The 16,039-nt window shown below is 43.8% G+C and overlaps 9 non-coding genes across 9 annotated transcripts; all 9 read left to right on the forward strand.

Moving 5' to 3' along the window:
- Positions 1-400: 400 nt before the first annotated feature.
- trnaf-gaa (transfer RNA phenylalanine (anticodon GAA)) lies at positions 401-473 on the forward strand. The gene has a single exon. It is a non-coding gene; the product is annotated as a tRNA-Phe (tRNA).
- A 427-nt stretch (positions 474-900) lies between these two features.
- trnak-uuu (transfer RNA lysine (anticodon UUU)) lies at positions 901-973 on the forward strand. The gene has a single exon. It is a non-coding gene; the product is annotated as a tRNA-Lys (tRNA).
- Positions 974-1,488: 515 nt separating this feature from the next.
- trnaf-gaa (transfer RNA phenylalanine (anticodon GAA)) lies at positions 1,489-1,561 on the forward strand. Its single transcript has one exon. It is a non-coding gene; the product is annotated as a tRNA-Phe (tRNA).
- Positions 1,562-2,564: 1,003 nt separating this feature from the next.
- trnaf-gaa (transfer RNA phenylalanine (anticodon GAA)) lies at positions 2,565-2,637 on the forward strand. Its single transcript has one exon. It is a non-coding gene; the product is annotated as a tRNA-Phe (tRNA).
- A 427-nt stretch (positions 2,638-3,064) lies between these two features.
- trnak-uuu (transfer RNA lysine (anticodon UUU)) lies at positions 3,065-3,137 on the forward strand. The gene has a single exon. It is a non-coding gene; the product is annotated as a tRNA-Lys (tRNA).
- A 515-nt stretch (positions 3,138-3,652) lies between these two features.
- On the forward strand, positions 3,653-3,725 carry trnaf-gaa (transfer RNA phenylalanine (anticodon GAA)). The gene has a single exon. It is a non-coding gene; the product is annotated as a tRNA-Phe (tRNA).
- A 427-nt stretch (positions 3,726-4,152) lies between these two features.
- Positions 4,153-4,225, forward strand: trnak-uuu (transfer RNA lysine (anticodon UUU)). The gene has a single exon. It is a non-coding gene; the product is annotated as a tRNA-Lys (tRNA).
- Positions 4,226-8,151: 3,926 nt separating this feature from the next.
- On the forward strand, positions 8,152-8,224 carry trnaf-gaa (transfer RNA phenylalanine (anticodon GAA)). Its single transcript has one exon. It is a non-coding gene; the product is annotated as a tRNA-Phe (tRNA).
- Positions 8,225-8,651: 427 nt separating this feature from the next.
- Positions 8,652-8,724, forward strand: trnak-uuu (transfer RNA lysine (anticodon UUU)). Its single transcript has one exon. It is a non-coding gene; the product is annotated as a tRNA-Lys (tRNA).
- The last annotated feature ends 7,315 nt before the right edge of the window (positions 8,725-16,039 follow it).

The raw sequence follows: 16,039 nt of genomic DNA on the forward strand, positions 1-16,039 counted from the left end.
GATATGGGATTTGTGGATATCAGGGACAGAGGCCTCTTTCAGATAATCCCACCGTACAAGCTCTGTAAAGAATCGTTTCCTGCCCCTCGGTCCAACTCACCGCCAGTTGGTTCTCAGCTCAGCTCCTTTGCGAAACCCGGTGTCTAAGACATGCCAATCTCACCAAATCCGCCCTGGGTTTCTCGACACGTTACACTTTCACTTTTTTTCTGTCTTACTTTGGGTGGGACAACATTTAAGAGAGCAAAGTTCATCACAGTTCACTGTTAAATCCAAAGCTTAAAAGTTCACTTCACATTGATCCAGTGTCTCAGAATGGCAGCTGTAGTGCAGTTTGGCCAGCTGTAGACCTGACTGGTCATTAGAATGCAATTTTTGAGCACTTTCCATTGCAAAACGTGCCGAAATAGCTCAGCTGGCAGAGCGTTAGACTGAAGATCTAAAGGACCCTAGTTCGATCCTGGGTTTCGGCAAAGCTATTTTGGTCACCATCTAGGGCTTGGTAGGTTTGTTGGTAGGACTTCATTATACGGCCTACAACTACGTGGATCATTGCCATCAAATGAGAAAACAAACACAGATGGTGCAGCTTGCAAACGTCCATCAAGTGGAGGTGGAATTTGAAGAAGGTCCTCCTTCAGAAGCTCCCAGGCCTCACCCATTATACCATTGACTTACCTAGGGCTTTGTAGGTTGGGTGATCACACGTCATAATACAGCCTAGCGATGTTTCCCCTAGAATCAAATCCTTCCCTTGGCTCTTGTCTGAAATGACCATTTAATAATATCTAACTGCAAATCCTCACCAGTACCTACAGTAAAATGAGAGGATAAGAGATCACGTTTTTACGGAAAAGAAAGACAATATGTGTCCCAGAGGACAAACACCTGACTGTTGTTACCTGGGTAGCTCAGATGGAAGAGCATCAGACTTTTAATCTGAGGGTCCAGGGTTCAAGTCCCTGTCCAGGTGTCTCCTTTGGATCCTTGCCCTTCCATGGCTTTACCTAACAAGCTCAGTTGTTCTTGATAGTTCTGTGACCTCATTGTCATCTTTAGCAAAGTCCATAGACTGCAGGTGGGATGACGATATGGGATTTGTGGATATCAGGGACACAGGCCTATTTCAGATAATCCCACCGTACAAACTCTGTAAAGAATCTTTTCCTGCCCCTCGGTCCAACTCACCGCCAGTTGGTTCTCAGCTCAGCTCCTTTGCGAAACCCGGTGTCTAAGACATGCCAATCTCACCAAATCCGCCCTGGGTTTCTCGACACGTTACACTTTCACTTTTTTTCTGTCTTACTTTGGGTGGGACAACATTTAAGAGAGCAAAGTTCATCACAGTTCACTGTTAAATCCAAAGCTTAAAAGTTCACTTCACATTGATCCAGTGTCTCAGAATGGCAGCTGTAGTGCAGTTTGGCCAGCTGTAGACCTGACTGGTGATTAGAATGCAATTTTTGAGCACTTTCCATTGCAAAACGTGCCGAAATAGCTCAGCTGGGAGAGCGTTAGACTGAAGATCTAAAGGACCCTAGTTCGATCCTGGGTTTCGGCAAAGCTATTTTGGTCACCATCTAGGGCTTGGTAGGTTTGTTGGTAGGACTTCATTATACGGCCTACAACTACGTGGATCATTGCCATCAAATGAGAAAACAAACACAGATGATGCAGCTTGCAAACGTCCATCAAGTGGAGGTGGAATTTGAAGAAGGTCCTCCTTCAGAAGCTCCCAGGCCTCACCCATTATACCATTGACTTACCTAGGGCTTTGTAGGTTGGGTGATCACACGTCATAATACAGCCTAGCGATGTTTCCCCTAGAATCAAATCCTTCCCTTGGCTCTTGTCTGAAATGACCATTTAATAATATCTAACTGCAAATCCTCACCAGTACCTACAGTAAAATGAGAGGATAAGAGATCACGTTTTTACAGAAAAGAAAGACAATATGTGTCCCAGAGGACAAACACCTGACTGTTGTTACCTGGGTAGCTCAGATGGAAGAGCATCAGACTTTTAATCTGAGGGTCCAGGGTTCAGGTGTCTCCTTTGGATCCTTACCCTTCCATGGCTTTACCTAACAAGCTCAGTTGTTCTTGATAGTTCTGTGACCTCATTGTCATCTTTAGCAAAGTCCATAGACTGCAGGTGGGATGACGATATGGGATTTGTGGATATCAGGCACACAGGCCTCTTTCAGATAATCCCACCGTACAAGCTCTGTAAAGAATCTTTTCCTGCCCCTCGGTCCAACTCACCGCCAGTTGGTTCTCAGCTCAGCTCCTTTGCGAAACCCGGTGTCTAAGACATGCCAATCTCACCAAATCCGCCCTGGGTTTCTCGACACGTTACACTTTCACTTTTTTTCTGTCTTACTTTGGGTGGGACAACATTTAAGAGAGCAAAGTTCATCACAGTTCACTGTTAAATCCAAAGCTTAAAAGTTAACTTCACATTGATCCAGTGTCTCAGAATGGCAGCTGTAGTGCAGTTTGGCCAGCTGTAGACCTGACTGGTGATTAGAATGCAATTTTTGAGCACTTTCCATTGCAAAACGTGCCGAAATAGCTCAGCTGGGAGAGCGTTAGACTGAAGATCTAAAGGACCCTAGTTCGATCCTGGGTTTCGGCAAAGCTATTTTGGTCACCATCTAGGGCTTGGTAGGTTTGTTGGTAGGACTTCATTATACGGCCTACAACTACGTGGATCATTGCCATCAAATGAGAAAACAAACACAGATGGTGCAGCTTGCAAACGTCCATCAAGTGGAGGTGGAATTTGAAGAAGGTCCTCCTTCAGAAGCTCCCAGGCCTCACCCATTATACCATTGACTTACCTAGGGCTTTGTAGGTTGGGTGATCACACGTCATAATACAGCCTAGCGATGTTTCCCCTAGAATCAAATCCTTCCCTTGGCTCTTGTCTGAAATGACCATTTAATAATATCTAACTGCAAATCCTCACCAGTACCTACAGTAAAATGAGAGGATAAGAGATCACGTTTTTACAGAAAAGAAAGACAATATGTGTCCCAGAGGACAAACACCTGACTGTTGTTACCTGGGTAGCTCAGATGGAAGAGCATCAGACTTTTAATCTGAGGGTCCAGGGTTCAAGTCCCTGTCCAGGTGTCTCCTTTGGATCCTTGCCCTTCCATGGCTTTACCTAACAAGCTCAGTTGTTCTTGATAGTTCTGTGACCTCATTGTCATCTTTAGCAAAGTCCATAGACTGCAGGTGGGATGACGATATGGGATTTGTGGATATCAGGGACAGAGGCCTCTTTCAGATAATCCCACCGTACAAGCTCTGTAAAGAATCGTTTCCTGCCCCTCGGTCCAACTCACCGCCAGTTGGTTCTCAGCTCAGCTCCTTTGCGAAACCCGGTGTCTAAGACATGCCAATCTCACCAAATCCGCCCTGGGTTTCTCGACACGTTACACTTTCACTTTTTTTCTGTCTTACTTTGGGTGGGACAACATTTAAGAGAGCAAAGTTCATCACAGTTCACTGTTAAATCCAAAGCTTAAAAGTTCACTTCACATTGATCCAGTGTCTCAGAATGGCAGCTGTAGTGCAGTTTGGCCAGCTGTAGACCTGACTGGTCATTAGAATGCAATTTTTGAGCACTTTCCATTGCAAAACGTGCCGAAATAGCTCAGCTGGCAGAGCGTTAGACTGAAGATCTAAAGGACCCTAGTTCGATCCTGGGTTTCGGCAAAGCTATTTTGGTCACCATCTAGGGCTTGGTAGGTTTGTTGGTAGGACTTCATTATACGGCCTACAACTACGTGGATCATTGCCATCAAATGAGAAAACAAACACAGATGGTGCAGCTTGCAAACGTCCATCAAGTGGAGGTGGAATTTGAAGAAGGTCCTCCTTCAGAAGCTCCCAGGCCTCACCCATTATACCATTGACTTACCTAGGGCTTTGTAGGTTGGGTGATCACACGTCATAATACAGCCTAGCGATGTTTCCCCTAGAATCAAATCCTTCCCTTGGCTCTTGTCTGAAATGACCATTTAATAATATCTAACTGCAAATCCTCACCAGTACCTACAGTAAAATGAGAGGATAAGAGATCACGTTTTTACAGAAAAGAAAGACAATATGTGTCCCAGAGGACAAACACCTGACTGTTGTTACCTGGGTAGCTCAGATGGAAGAGCATCAGACTTTTAATCTGAGGGTCCAGGGTTCAAGTCCCTGTCCAGGTGTCTCCTTTGGATCCTTGCCCTTCCATGGCTTTACCTAACAAGCTCAGTTGTTCTTGATAGTTCTGTGACCTCATTGTCATCTTTAGCAAAGTCCATAGACTGCAGGTGGGATGACGATATGGGATTTGTGGATATCAGGGACAGAGGCCTCTTTCAGATAATCCCACCGTACAAGCTCTGTAAAGAATCTTTTCCTGCCCCTCGGTCCAACTCACCGCCAGTTGGTTCTCAGCTCAGCTCCTTTGCGAAACCCGGTGTCTAAGACATGCCAATCTCACCAAATCCGCCCTGGGTTTCTCGACACGTTACACTTTCACTTTTTTTCTGTCTTACTTTAAGAGAGCAACTTTGCTCTTTAAGAGAGCAAAGTTCATCACAGTTCACTGTTAAATCCAAAGCTTAAAAGTTCACTTCACATTGATCCAGTGTCTCAGAATTAGATAGAACTTTATTAATCCCTCGGGTGGGTTCCTCTGGGAAATTCGATTTCCACAAAAGCACAGCACCGACAGAAGTTACAGAGTTATACACACACACACATATATATAAATACAGAGACAATATAAATAAAATATACGAAGGGGATAAATAGAATAAATAGGAATAAAAATAAAAATACAAGTGAATTGCACATTTCAAGTATTGAGTCTATTGCACCGTTGACTATTTACAAAAGTATTGCACAAAAGGTATTGCACAGTGAGGTGAAGAGGCACTACAGCTTAGTTGTTCCCACCTCCTTTGTCCTCCTGTTTCCCCTCCCTCTCCCCTCCAGAGAGGAGTTAAACAGTCTGATGGCGTGTGGGACAAAGGAGTTTTTAAGTCTGTTAGTTCTTGTCTTTGGGAGAAGCAACCTGTCACTGAACAGACTCTTCTGGTTGTTAATGGCCGTGTGCAGAGGATGCCTGGCATTGTCCATAATGTCCATCAGTTTCTTTAATGTCCTTTTCTCTGCCACTGTCACCAGAGTGTCCAGCTTCATGCCGACCACAGAGCTAGCCCTCCTGATCAGTTTCTCCAGCCTGGATGAGTCCTTCTTTGCTGTGCTGCTCCCCCAGCACACCACAGCATAGAAAAGTACTCCAGCAACCACCGACTGGTAAAACATCCTCAGGAGCTTCCTGCAGATGTTAAAAGACCTCAGCCTCCTGAGGAAGTACAGTCGGCTTTGGGCTTTTTTATACAGGTGCTCTGTGTTGCATGACCAGTCCAGTTTATTGTCCACCCACAGCCCGAGGTACTTGTACTTGTTGACCACCTCCACCTCCTCCCCCTCTATCTGAACCGGCAGTGGACCTGCTCTAGACCTCCCGAAGTCCACAACCAGTTCCTTAGTCTTTGAGGTGTTGAGTTGCAGGTGGTTTGTGTGACTCCATGCGACAAAGTTCCTCACCAGACTTCTGTACTCCTCTTCCTGATCATCCCAGATACACCCCATGATGGCTGTGTCGTCTGCAAACTTCTGAATGTGGCATAATTCAGAGTTGTAGCAGAAGTCAGAGGTGTACAGGGTGAAGAGAAGAGGGGACAGCACAGTTCCCTGTGGTGCTCCTGTGCTGCTGACCACTGTGTCAGACGTGATGTCCTTCAGCCTGACGTACTGTGGTCTGTCGGTGAGGTAGTCGGAGATCCAAGCCACCAGGCAGGGGTCCACCTCCATCCTGTTCAGTTTTTCTTGAAGCATACAGGGCCGGATGGTATTAAAGGCACTGGAAAAGTCAAGAAACAGGATCCTGACCGTGCCTTTTCCCCCATCCAGGTGTGAGTGGGCTCTGTGTAGGAGGTACAGGATGGCATCCTCCACTCCGACACCCGCCTTGTATGCAAACTGTAGTGGGTCCTGGGCATGTTGTACCTGTGGTCGGAGGAGGTTGAGGAAGAGCCGCTCTAGAGTCTTCATAAGATGTGACGTCAGTGCCACCGGTCGGAAGTCATTCAGCTCATTGGGCCGGTTCTTTTTGGGGACCGGGACGATGCAGGATGTCTTCCATAGGGCGGGCACTCTCCCCAGTCGCAGACTGAGGTTGAAGACTCGTTGTAGTGGCTCCCCAAGTTCAGCAGCACACGCCTTTAGCATCCTAGGACACACCTTGTCTTGGCCTGCTGCCTTTCTGGGGCGAAGCTTCCTCAGTTGTCTCCTGACCTGATCCACTGTGACACTGGGAGATGTTTGGGAAGAGGGGAGGGGGGGAGATGTCTTGCTGCTGAGAGAGGGATTGGAGGAGGGGGGTGTCATGGTGTCAGGAAGGGGGGGAAGCGAGGGAGGTAGGAGAGTGGGGATTGGACTCTGTAGTGAAGGTGAGGGTGGGGGGGTTGTGGGCTGGTCAAACCTGTTGAAGAAGTTGTTAAGTTCGTTTGCCTTCTCCACAGTCCCCCCCCACTGTGCTTTTCTTGGTGTTGTGGCCTGTGATGGTTTTCACACCATTCCAGACCTCCCTCATATTGTTCCTCTCCAACTTCTGCTCCACCTTCCTCCTGTAGGTGTCCTTTGCTTCCCTCAGGCAGCGTTTCACCTCCCGCTGTGCTGCCTTCATCTCCTCCTTGACTTTGCTCCTGAAAGCCTTCTTCTTCATGTTGAGGACAGCTTTGACTTCCTGTGTTACCCACGGTTTGTTATTAGGATAACACCGTACCGTCTTAGCAGGGGCGACCGTGTCCACACAAAAGTTGAGGTAGTCTGTAAGACAGTGTGTCGCCCCCTCTATGTCCTCACCATGTGGGCTCAGGAGCACATCCCAGTCTGTGGTGTCATAACAGTCCCTCAGAGCATCCTCCTTTTCTGGGGTCCATCTCCGGATGGAGCGCGTTGTGACCGGCTGCCTTTGGACGAGGGGTGTGTATTGTGGCTGTAGGTAAACCAGGTTGTGGTCTGACTTCCCTAGTGGGGGGAGGGGGGTGGCTCTGTATGCATCTCTCACATTAGCATACAGTAGGTCAATTGTCCTGTTGCTCCTTGTGGGACAATTCACAAACTGGTGAAAAGCAGCCAGAGTAGAGTCCAGTGTGGCATGGTTAAAGTCTCCAGATATAATAATGAAAGCCTCGGGGTTTTGTGTCTGAAGTCTTGCTGTGACTTTGTGTATTTTCTCACAGGCAGCTGTTGCGTCAGCCCTCGGAGGGATGTAAACACACACACAGATCACATGACTGAACTCCCGAGGTAGATAATATGGCCGCAAGCTAACAGCTAGCAGCTCCAGGTCTGGACGGCATACCGAAACTTTAACGGAGACGTGTCCAGGGTTACAGTATCTGTTGTTAACGTAGACAATGAGTCCCCCACCTCTGCTTTTTCCGCTGGCCTGCGTGTCCCTATCGGCTCTCACGGATGTGAAATCGCATAGGTCTACGTTAGCCTGCGGCGTTAGCTCGGTTAGCCACGTCTCCGTGAAGATAAACAAGCTGCACTCACGGTATAGTCTGTGGTTGTTCAGAGCGCACAGTTCATCAATCTTATTCTGTAACGAGTTCACGTTGCCCATGATCACTGTCGGGATTGATGGTTTGAATCGCCTCCGGTGATCCGCTCTCCTCGCTCCAGCTTTGCAGCCTCTCTAGCTCCTCTTTAGCTTGGCCGGGATGTTGTGTCGCATGCCGGTCTGTCCCTTTGTTTTTAGTGCCAGCAGCTCCGCTCTCGAATAGATGAAGGAACTGGTTCCAGAAGTTTTAAAAAGTGCATTATCCATCTTGTATCGCTATATCTAAGAGGTATAAGTAGAGGAAGGTGAAAAAAAAGTTTGAAAAGCCTAGTCTAAAAAGTTAAAGTTAACAAAAAGGTGCGGTGTTGCAGAGCTACTTGGAAAGGCTGCCGTCACTCCAGCGCCATCTTGAACAACATTGAATGGCAGCTGTAGTGCAGTTTGGCCAGCTGTAGACCTGACTGGTGATTAGAATGCAATTTTTGAGCACTTTCCATTGCAAAACGTGCCGAAATAGCTCAGCTGGGAGAGCGTTAGACTGAAGATCTAAAGGACCCTAGTTCGATCCTGGGTTTCGGCAAAGCTATTTTGGTCACCATCTAGGGCTTGGTAGGTTTGTTGGTAGGACTTCATTATACGGCCTACAACTACGTGGATCATTGCCATCAAATTAGAAAACAAACACAGATGGTGCAGCTTGCAAACATCCATCAAGTGGAGGTGGAATTTGAAGAAGGTCCTCCTTCAGAAGCTCCCAGGCCTCACCCATTATACCATTGACTTACCTAGGGCTTGGTAGGTTGGGTGATCACACGTCATAATACAGCCTAGCGATGTTTCCCCTAGAATCAAATCCTTCCCTTGACTCTTGCCTGAAATGACCATTTAATAATATCTAACTGCAAATCCTCACCAGTACCTACAGTAAAATGAGAGGATAAGAGATCACGTTTTTACAGAAAAGAAAGACAATATGTGTCCCAGAGGACAAACACGCGACTCTTGTTACCTGGGAAGCTCAGATGGAAGAGCATCAGACTTTTAATCTGAGGGTCCAGGGTTCAAGTCCCTGTCCAGGTGTCTCCTTTGGATCCTTGTCCTTCCATGGCTTTACCTAACAAGCTCAGTTGTTCTTGATAGTTCTGTGACCTCATTGTCATCTTTAGCCAAGTCCATAGACTGCAGGTGGGATGACGATATGGGATTTGTGGATATCAGGGACAGAGGCCTCTTTCAGATAATCCCACCGTACAAGCTCTGTAAAGAATCTTTTCCTGCCCCTCGGTCCAACTCACCGCCAGTTGGTTCTCAGCTCAGCTCCTTTGCGAAACCCGGTGATTACGTGTCATAATACAGCTTAGCGATCTTTCCCTTAGAATTAAATCTCTGCGTTGGCTGTTGTCTGAAATGATGATTCAACAGAATCACGGCAGGTTCGAAAATATTTCCATGCATTTTAGCATAATCTTTATTAACTCACACTCGGTTGCTGTTCACAGTCACATGGCTGCAGCTTTCCAGCTCAGCCATACATATCACCAACAACAAGAACAGACACAGGCAATCACAGATCTCCTTGCTCAGTGTGTTTACGAGAAAGGTTTTTTCAGAGTGACACCTCAAATGTCGGGCGCTGTGTGTTGTACTTGAGATTTAACAGGAATCTCACTGTTCTTCTGGGATTCTGCCTGGTGATGATCTATCCGTGTTGTTTTCGGAGCCCTTTTTGGAAACATTTATGGATGATCAAGAAGATTTCCCAATCGGGACGGGAAAATGTGGGATTTTGGATCCTCCTCATTTTTGTCGTATTACAGTTTTTACCGAATGCCTAAACACTAACTGTGAATCCTGTAGCACAATTTCTAAAACTAGTCAGACTTATAGCAAAACCACTCACTGAGTGTGCAAAACTAAAAGCACAAAAACTGCTTTGCACTCAGTTTGCAATTTTGTAACACACACTTTGCAAGACTGTAGGCACAATTCACTGCACAACACTCAATTTCCAAATTTCCAACACACTCCTAGCAAAAGTATACACATGTATGGCTATCATTAACACTAATCTGCCAACTGTCTGGCACACTTTCACATGTGAAAACTTTCTTAGATAATTCGTTCACTTTGCAATCAGCCTAAGCACTATAATACAGGTAAGCTGTGTGTGCGGAGTACAATGGAGGGAGCAGAAAGAGTGAGAAGTAGAGGAGGCCAAGGAAGAGGACGTGGAGGTGAAGAAGTAGGATGAAGAGGACGACAAGGACAAGGAGGAGCAAGAGGAAGACGAGGAGGGGGCAGAGGAAGCATGTTCACTGCAGACCACGTAACCCATATAGTCATTATGGCGATTGCAAATAATCCTATACTTGGAAATAAACACTTGTGTTTGTTTTGATGTGTTTGACTAAACACCAGTACTTGAAGTTTGGATCCCTCTATGCTTATGGATCTATGACAGAAGTATGAGCTCAAACTGACATAGCCTACCTTGTGCACAGAGAAAGCAAAAGCCAGATGTGTTTTGTATTCATACCATCAGTGTGCAGTTGGCGCATTGTGTGCTTAGTAGATGATGGCTTGTGTGTACTGTTTGATACGGAAACACCATTTTTATGAAGGTGTGAAGAGTTAATCTAGCTGTGTTTGCTTTTGCAAGAGAACTACAATGTTTTGATGATTGGGTGACAGGTTTTCTTATTTGTGTGAAGAGTTTTGCAAAATTAGCCAATAGTTACAAAAAATGTGCTTAAGCAATCAGAAAAAACTGTAAAGCTATTCTTTTTTTGCTTCTGTTTTTTTTTCCTGCTGCCTACTAATCAGACTGAAGTGTTTGCTTCACTTTGCAAATGAAGTGCGAGCCTCTTCCTCCAGAGCTGCTTTAATTTCATTCATGTTTGCCATCAGTTCTATTTGCATTTTTTTCATGATGAGACATATTTTGCTGGCTAAAACAAAGATGTGTGAAGATAACACCTTTCACTCTTAATCCCACAGATTGACCTTTATGCTGTTTCACTAGTGGGATACAGTGAGTTTGAAGTCAGATATGTTTGTATTGTTGGACAAATTGCAGGGATTAATTCAGAGTCTGGAGTCAGATTAGAAAAAGCCCACCAAGGCTCACTGGCTGAACTCTGAGTCAGTGATGAACACTTTCATTATTCCATTCACTTTTTGCAATACAGTATACCAACACCACTGGCATCAAATCAGCAACAGAGCATAATGCTACCACCACTATGTTTGACAAACATACCTCTTTTTGTCAGACAGCTTAATCTTTCTCTCATGTCACCATAAAACATTTTTTCCAAATGGTATATTTGAGTTGTCCATGTGGGCAACTACAAGTTTCAGACAAGGTTAAAGGTGTCAGTTTTGGTTAGCATTCTCTCAGTTCACGGAGATGTAAAACTCACTTCACTGTGGACAGTAATGCTCGTGTTCAAGCAGTTTCCAGTTCATCGCAGGGTTGAGCCTTCATGATTCCTGGGTTCTTCAAAACATCCCTAACCAATTTCCTTTCAACTGAGCGTGTGTCATGGTTCAACGGCCCAGGAAGAGAGATGGACACAGGTGCAGAACTGCAGGGCAAGACAATCATGAGCACTATGAAGTCGCTGTGACAGCGGGGTGCGTGAACTGAGCCAGGGGAGACTATGGCTGACTATGGGCACTAGAATAAAAGGAGAATACAGTCAGAGTGGTTCAGAGGAATTTTGAATGAATTCCAAGAGTCAAAGTAAGACACCTTACTTGCTTGCAGGTGGAGAAAGGCAGGAGGGGGCAGGGGCGAGCACGGAGCATGACGCTGAAACGCAGGGAGGCAGGCAGGTGAGAATGGCAATTAGACTGAGAGATTTACCAGCAGCTGGAGACCTGGATCCAGGTAAGCAAATATGGCAACGGGTGAAAAGTGAGCTCTGGGAACAGGCTATGAAACAGGTGAAGAAGGTAAGTACACTACAGTTTAATCGAAAGAATGTGAGGCCACAGACTAACATTGGTTAGCAGATAATCTGGCGAGGACTAATTGAGTGTGTCAATCCTACACAGCAAATCCAGCATGTCCAAATTAACACTGTTGGATTTGATTTCAACACTATTAAAGTGTCTATATTGGTCCACACCAGTGTTAATTTAACTTTTTTTGGAGAGTTGGTACGTTAACTCTGATTTAGTGTTAAACACCAAATCTTTCTGGAGTTAATAATTTAACACTTGGTGTTAAGAGTTTATATATTAACTCTCAAAAGAGTATTTTAGTTTAACTACGTAAGAGTTATCTTCTAATTCATTCTAAAAAGCGGGAATTTTACTGTTCTGAACTTCTAGACATTTCTTTTGGAAATAAACATTTACTAAAAAGACGCAATGGTTTTTGAAAAACATTTATTCTGAACTGTGCACCACAATTTCAAAGCATTTTCTGAAAGATGTAACAGTGTACATGTTCTCACTTTCATTAGAATTTTGTTTATCAAAAGGTCTGACATAGATGAGCTGGTAAATGCAAATAACAGCATTCTCATCACTTATTTCTTCAATACAATATGCATGTCCTTCATTCATCACTTTGTGGAACTTCACCGCACTTCTGCTCTCCCCCATATTCCATCTTCACAAGCATATCCTATGTGGAGATTGAATAAAAATTAGTTGACACTAATTAATGGCACAAATAATCCAGTAATCAATTGCAGCACAGTAAAAAAAAAAAGGAATCCTTTTTGAGCCATTACTTGTGTAAAGTATTTTCCCAAAAGACAAGGACACAGGCAACAGGTAATACTGAACTAAATGTAAGACCTCAACCTTTTTCATTTTTACCTAAACCGTGTGCACAAAACTCTGGAGGGATCTAAATGCTAACGTAGAATCCAGTCAGGACGTCTGCTACTGCTGTTTGCGCGCTTTTTTTTTTATGGGAGATCGTTTTCAGGCTTCAAGTAGCACCATTATACCATATCACATTCTAGACATTGTTTTAGGTGTATTTGACCAAAAGTTTGACTGAAAATTCACATGCAAGCTTTTTTTCAAGGCTGTGGTATTTGCCCGCAGACAATACCTTTCAGCTAGCTAAAACAGAATATTATGCTATCACCGAGCAACATGGCTAATGCCTTTCACACAGCTTTGTCTCAACTCCAAAGAGCCACAGAAGTAAAAGATAATAATAATAATTGAAACAATCTTTGAAAAAATGACTTACCAAGCATGGCAAACAACTCAAATATGTAGAGCAAAATGTTCTGAAACGGCTTCACTTCAGCTTCGATTGGAGCCGTGCTGGGGGCGGAGTCTGTGAATTTACTCTGTTGGTGTCGTAGCCCCTCTAGTATGGAAGAAATATAGTATCATCAGAATTCAAGTATTTTTAGACATTGAATTTATGACACTGAATTTTTATCCTCCAAATTTCCCTGCAAAAATATTCACCTGCAAAAATTCACCTGCAAAAAATTCACCTGCCAAAAATTCACCTGCAAAAAATTCACCTGCAAAAAATTCACCTGCAAAAATTCACCTGCAAAAATTCAACTGCAAAAGTGATGAACTTTAATGACCCAAGCCAGAGCAATCAGACAAGACAGAGGCAGACCAGACAGTGAAGAAAACAAGGCAAACATTAGAAATATTAAAACGGAAATATAGGATTAATATAACATACAATTGGGGAAAATGTAAGGAACACAATGTAAATGATATTGTAAAGTCATTAAAACAGCATACTCTGATTAAAAGAAACATAATTGGGTAGGATGATGATGATAATAATAATAATGCTAAAGAACATGTACAAGATGGGTATGTATACTTGTAGCCAGAACTTAACTACAAAGTTGTAGCATGCCAGACCATCTTGATTGAATGTAACTTCGCTCCACACAAGTTTTATGGTAGACATATTCATATTGGTATCTAATAAATGATTAATTCTTAGATTTTATCAAACGTTAATTTATAAATTGTTTCTGTCTTTATGTGTTTGTTTCAGATTATGCAAGATGTAATTATTCAGTCAGCAAGACACTTGCTGCAGTTACTGACATCATCCAACTGAACTGCTGCTGTGATGAATCAGAATACAAGGTTTACTTTAGCAAGACCTATGAGTTAATGCTACATTTAACTAAATTGTTATATATTTTGTGTCCAATATTGTCTCCATATGATTTTGTTTTTTGCAACATCTTGCAGAGAACAGAGTCAAGGTACCAGCTTGGTCAACCCTAAAAGACCATCTGTTCATCAAGAAATGACCAGGTGAAAAAGTCATAAACTAAACACTCTGCATGAATTTAGGATGCAACTTTATATCTTACCTGCTCTACACTCAGGGCTTGAATTACAACAACAGTCAATCACATAAAAAAAAAAATAAATACTTTTGGTAGTTCTGTGTCTCTCTCTCTCCTCCAAACCCAGATGGCTGCTGGTACTGAACCAGGTTCTGCTGGAGGTTTCTTCTTGTTAAAGGGGAGTTTTTCCTCTGCACTGTCACTTCATGCTGCTCAGTGTGAGGGATTGTTGAGGTTGAGTCCATATGTCCTGCGAACAACTGCTGGGCAATGACACCATGCAATCTTCTGGGATTCCTTGGATAGAAAACCTGTGAGCTGCACTTGTCCTTGGTCTTCACAGCTCACCTTTTTACTGTTTATTGAATCAAAATTCTCCAGTGACATGGATTCTACATTGTAACTGATGTGATGTTCTATAAAGTGGTTTTAATTAAAAAAAAAGGCAAAAATTAGTTTGTTTCTTTATTCAATTTTTGAACAGTGATACTCATTCAGTAAATGCAAATTATTTACACGGCAGTGCACTATAGGCATAAATCTAGACCCCTAGATAAAACATGATGGCATTATAGCAGTGACAACTCCTCCACAGTAGCAGGTGGGATTTTTCTTTTTTGAGGACGGCTCCTTTTACCTGTCACTACAGATGGTCTGTTTGTTCTGATCAAGAGCCTTTTTTTGGGCAGCTGAAGAGGAGAAGTCTATCTTATGGCCAACCTCTGGCTGTATCTTGGTCATATTACCCAGCAAAACCCAGTATGCAGGTTCATCTGTAACAGTCCTTGTGCCACAGATCACTGTTGCTTCTAAATGGTAAATGGCCTGTATTTATATAGCGCTTTACTAGTCCCTAAGGACCCCAAAGCGCTTTACATATCCAGTCATCCACCCATTCACACACACATTCGCACACTGGTGATGGCAAGCTACATTGTAACCACAGCCACCCTGGGGCGCACTGACAGAGGCGAGGCTGCCGGACACTGGCGCCACCGGGCCCTCTGACCACCACCAGTAGGCAACAGGTGAAGTGTCTTGCCCAAGGACACAACGACCGAGACTGTCTAAGCCGGGGCTCGAACCGGCAACCTTCCAATTACAAGGCGAACTCCTAACTCTTGAGCCACGATCGCCCCCCTACATTAAACAGAAGAGCAGTGACGTGGGTGCAGGTCTCCGTGACTCCGGCCTTACAGCTGCAGTGGGCGGCTTCAACCTTCCCTGTGATGCTCACAGTGACCCATGGCTGCAATGCTGGTTCATTCAGTCTTTGAGAGTGCAGGACCTGAAACACACACAAAGTTCTTGTCTTTAAATGAATTATGAGCCAAGGCTGACATAAATGTTTTATCTACTTAATCATTAATGTAACAGTGTTTAGAAAGTTAGCACATACATGTAATTTTTCATTTCTTTATGTGTCCATCTATAGAACGCTGCATGTTATAGTGTAAATCTGCCTGTTCTCTGTCAGAAACCTGCCTGCAGAAAATGAACCTAAAGGATGTAATGCAAGGATGTCATCACTTTCAAGATGGAGAAAGCATAAAGTGACAATTATGAATCACTTAATATGATAAGGAGATTCTGCAGGTCATTAATCAATGTATAAAATTAAATAAAATTATTTTTAGTGACACAAGATACAAATATGGAAGGAAGATGTATAATCGCTCAGTTTGGGGAAATTGTGGGTAGCCTGCAAGGGCCTCAACTTCTCCATACCCACAATGTGCAACAAATGGGCACAGCTATCTTCAACAGTGGAACATCGGCCAGTTACTTCCAACTTTAACGCAGCTTGTAGTCTTGGAGAGCAGCACACCACAACTTCTGCTAACAGTGGAAACAGATTAAGAAATCCATGCAAACAGATTCATAAACCGAAAGAATATTATTTTACAGGATTAATGATCATATCAGCCGCTGGCTGATCACAAACCCTGAGGGTGTATACGAGAAGCAGAAGAAGCAGAGGGAATATCCAGTTTAAGTTTAGATAGTATTTGTAAAGATATTGACCATATCCTTTTCTGAAAGTGTGGATATAATGGATGGGGTAAGGTACTGACATGCTACAACTT

This window comes from Copadichromis virginalis, linkage group LG5 (genome assembly GCF_057382275.1).
Source record: "Copadichromis virginalis isolate Kocher_CV1m ecotype Utaka linkage group LG5, C_Virginalis_male_GT1.1, whole genome shotgun sequence".
In the NCBI taxonomy this organism is placed as follows: Eukaryota; Metazoa; Chordata; class Actinopteri; order Cichliformes; family Cichlidae; genus Copadichromis; species Copadichromis virginalis.